This window comes from Grammomys surdaster, unplaced genomic scaffold (genome assembly GCF_004785775.1).
Source record: "Grammomys surdaster isolate TR1022 unplaced genomic scaffold, NIH_TR_1.0 111890, whole genome shotgun sequence".
Lineage (NCBI taxonomy): Eukaryota > Metazoa > Chordata > Mammalia > Rodentia > Muridae > Grammomys > Grammomys surdaster.
This window is the reverse complement of record NW_021611594.1, coordinates 1-4,578: the sequence shown is the minus strand read 5'-3', so window position 1 is coordinate 4,578 and position 4,578 is coordinate 1. Positions and strand designations below refer to the sequence as shown.

The 4,578-nt window shown below is 43.2% G+C and overlaps 1 pseudogene; it reads right to left on the bottom strand.

Moving 5' to 3' along the window:
- Window positions 1-1,347: 1,347 nt before the first annotated feature.
- Window positions 1,348-3,068, bottom strand: LOC114635554 (annotated as a pseudogene).
- Window positions 3,069-4,578: the final 1,510 nt, after the last annotated feature.

The window sequence follows — 4,578 nt, the reverse complement described above, 5'->3', positions numbered from 1 at the left end:
GAGAGGCTAATCTTTTAGTCACCTCAACTTATAGGGTTTATTCAACTACATAAAGTACTCTTATGTCCAAAGAGGTACACATAAAGAAGCAAATTATGGTCAAGGATAAATGCATAGGTACAGATTGCTCCAGCAAGATGTCGTTATGGATGAGATGGACTGACAGGGCACTTCTTCCCCATTACATTCTTAGTCATTTGATTCTTGCCTACTTTTATCTCCAGCCCTGGCTAAACATCACATTTTCTAGTTGAAGCTCTCAAATGAACCTATCTCAAACACCTCCAGTTTACCAATGGCTTTTATGTAACTGGGTTTAACAAAACCTGTTTTTCTCTAAGCTTAAGTGAGCAAATTTACTTGAAGCAAACTATGAAGCTATGATGCATCTCACTCCAACTTTTGAAATCCCTAAGGGGACTTTGATGCTTTTCTTACCAAAATGGGATAAGTAATAATGGAAAACATGACAATCCAAGACTACTCATACCTTGTTACTGTTGCTCACAGGGGTCAAAGAGGATGTATTACTATCCTCTAACAAGAAAATTGTACTGACTCCTATTAGGATGGGGAAGGAATTATTAGGTTAGAAGTTTTGGGGGTTGGGGTAAGAGTTCTAATGTAGATAAATAAAATGGCCAGTAAAGAGCACAGGGAGGAAATGTAGATGACTGTATCTATAGGAAAAACTGGAGCATAACAAGCCAACACATAAATGAAGGAGAGGAATTAAAGGTTAATTTAATACTACAGGTAGGACACCTAGAGAGACCAATACAGAAATTTAAAACAAAGGCTAGCAATCATTAGTAAAAGGAAATACATATCTATTTTAGTGACACCAGGCTTAAACTAATGTTAAACAAGTAACCCCTGTGAACAGCACCATGGTTAAGATTTTAGCCTACTTTCCCAAACCACTTTACAATTTAGTAAGTCAACAGGCAATCAAATGTTGTACATCTGCCTGTGATCCTTAAATATATAAACAGACTGTGTAGTTAAGCCTGCATAGTTATAAATCTGTTTTGTTCTACTACAACCAGTCCACACACACCAACGGTTCTGCCTATACACCAGGACTGATCATGGCAAAGTTTAAAACTAGAGGGTGAAATTTGTTTCTTCAGACAGTGACTCTTCCAGAGGAAGTACTTTTCTCATGTATTTATTTTCATTAGCCACGATTCTGTAACCACTTTCTTTCTGCAATGGTGCTACAGTAGGACTGGACTGTTAAAATCCTGGACAGCTTCAAGTGCACTTTCATAGATACATTTGTTTTCACAGAAGCATGTAGTTTGGTGGCTGGAATTTTAAATATTATCTTTTGCATGAACAAGGCTATCTCATTAGATATGTCAGACCAGTCCCTACTCCAACACAAGCACAAGGCAGCAGTACATTTCTCATGCTGCCTTCTAAGTCGTGTATGTGGAAGAACTTTACAAACCCATCCCAGTCATTTTGTTTGACAAGTGAGTCCCGTTTCATCCACACAAGAACATTTCTGATACTTTCTGCTAATGGTTCAATGCACCTTTCTTGGCTTATACTCTTTCAGTGGCCACAAATGTATGAAAAGAAATAAGTCACAATCCAGCCCCAGTTTGTTATGCCATCTTTGAAAACAGACCGTCACTGGAGGAAAAAGCTTTATCATCATTTTCAGTATTTTTTCCAGTATAAGCCAAGAAATTTTTGGTTTTTCGAGACAGGGTTTTTCTCTGTGTAGGCCTGGCTGTCCTGGAACTCACTCTGTAGACCAGGCTAGCCTCGAACTCTAGAACTTGGAAATCCGCCTGCCTCTGCCTCCCAAGTGCTGGGATTAAAGGCGTGCGCCACCACTGCCAGGCTCTTTTTCTTTTTTTATTAAACATTTTCACTATTTACATTTCAAATGTTATCCACTTTTCGGGTCCCCCTCCCCCCACCCCTGGAATACTCCTATCCCATCAACTCACTCCCTACTCCTATGGGTGTTAGTATTCTGTGTAAACTCTACCTCCACAGTTACCTGGCAACAGCCAGGCAAGCTCCTTCTCACTCCCTACTCCTATGGGTGTTAGTATTCTGTCTAAACTCTACCTCCACAGCAACAGCCAGGCAAGCTCCTCCCCACAGTTACCTGGTAACAGCCAGGTAGGCCTGCCCACTGTAAAAGGGGCTTCCTGCCCCCACCTCACTCTCTTGATCCCTTGATCCCTCGCCTGCAGGTTCTCGCTGCCCCTTGCCCCTCTCCCTTATTTTCCCCCTCTTTCCACTTGGTTATGGCCTGCCTCCACTTCTCTCCTCTCTCTCTCTTCTCTCCGCCATTCCTCTGGTTTCTCTCCCCACCCTCCACCCTAAATAAAACCTCTCCCCTCATGGAACTGTCTGGTTTGCTGTTGTCTGTTCCAAGCTGCACCAAAAATCTAACAATGGGGTTTTTCCTCCACCCACCCACCCATTCCTACCTCCCTGCTCTGGCATTCCTGTAGACTGGGGTATGGGTGGCCTCTCCTTCCACTGATGCCCAACAAGGCCATCCTCTTCTACATATGCAGCTGAAGCACTGAGTCCCTCCATGTGTACTCCTTGGTTGGTAGTTTAATCCCTGGAAGATCTGGGAGTCTAGTTGTTTGATACTGTTGTTCTTCCTATGGGGTTGCAAACCCCTTTGGCTTCTTTAGTCCTTTCTCTAAAGCTCTCCACTTCCTCTTCTTTTTAATGTCCAGTTCCTGAAGCATGCTCTGGAAGACCATCTTGTGGTTGCACTCCAGGACATTGCCCAAGCCCCATAAGGTACTCCAGAGCCCTCTGTCCAGCCCTGCTGGCCTTCCCAAGAGGCTGCTTGTCCTTGGAGCTTGTCACATGCTCCCGCAGGTAGTGTGAGATTATCTCTAGTGACTGCAGGTACAATTCCTCATCCTCCTCCTCAGGCAGGGGAGAGGAGGGCAGGGAGCTGCAGGCACTGAAACTCTTTGCAGCTACTTCAGTTGGAGCAGTGCTGCCTGAAACCTGCTGAGCACTTCCTGGGCACAGACCTCCAGTTCCTACTCAGGAGACATGATGGCTTCGGCCTCCTACAGTGGCAAGGCAAGGAGGCCAAGCAACTTAAGCAGCCACTCCATTGCTAGCCCCACAGCAGTACAGGTTCAAGCTGCGCTTCTCCATGGGCCAAACGTGGTCAGATGCTTCAGGCTGCGGGGGAACAAGAGTGGGGGAGGCCTCAACTCCAAACTCAAGACAGGTGTGAGTCAGCAGTGAGGAAGGCTGTTTCCTGCCTCCACCTCCTCAAACTATTTTATAATGAGTGTTTATTTTATGAATGTGGGTGCCCTTGCATTTGGGGCATACATGTTTACAACTGAGAAACCTTCTTGGTGAGTTTTCCGTTATTGAGTATGAAGTGTTCTTCCCAGTCTCTCTTGCTTACTTTTGGTTGAAAAATTGCTAGTAGATATTAGACTGGTTTTTATATTTTCACTTTTGGCCCATTTGCTTTATAGCCTTTATTTTTCAGCCATCTACTCAGAAGTAATATCTGTCTTTGTTGCTCAGATGTGTTTCTTTTTTTTTTTTTTAAAGATTTATTTATTTTATTTATGAGTACACTATAGCTGTCTTCAGACACACCAGAAGAGGGCATAGAATCTCATTATGGGTGGTTGTGAGCCACCATGTGGTTGCTGGGATTTGAACTCAGGACCTCTGGAAGAGCAGTCAGTGCTCTTAACCGCTGAGCCATCTCTCCAGCCCTGTGTTTCTTATATACAGCAGGATGATGGGTTCTCTTTATACATCCAATCTGTGAGCCTGGGTTATTTTATTGGGGAAATTGAGTTCATTGATGTTGAGAGATATTAATGGCCAATATTTTCTAATTCCTGGTATATTTTTGGTGCTAGTATTGTAGGAATTCGGTTAAACTTAATTTTTAGTTAAAGTTAATTTTTAACTGCCCCAGTACACATCCTGGGAGGAGCACATTCCGTTGTCTGAGGACACCTACTGGATTACCCTGCAGGATTAACAATCAGAGGAAGAAGGGATTTACATTCCTCAGACCACAGGGAAGTGAACCCACCTGTGGGTGCTGAAAGACCAGAGCATGTAGACAGGCCAACCCTTGACACTTACAGACAAGGGAGGTCTTTGCTACCTCATTCCCCAAAGACTAATCAGTTTAAAAGTCTCATTGCTCTGCCAATCATATTGTGCCTAGTCACTGTTTCTCTAGTCCACCCCTTAAGCTGTATAAGGAGTTCTTCTTGCCTGCATGCAAAAGAACCCCAGTGCACTGGATTACTATTATCATTAAACCTCATGTTATTCCATCCCTGTGAGTTTCTGGGGGAGTGTGTCCCCTGGTTTTGGATTTTAGGGTCCAACAGTATATGTATGTGTGATTCACTTCTTTTGATTTTAGTGATGTGGAATCATTTATTCCTTATATTTTCTTGAGTATAGTTAACCGCTTTGTATTGGACTTTTCCTTCTAGTATCTTCTGACAAGCTTGCTCTTGGACATTTTTTTTCACCCAAGTAATTTCTCCTAGTATACCTAAGAGCTATCTGCAACTCATTATGTAG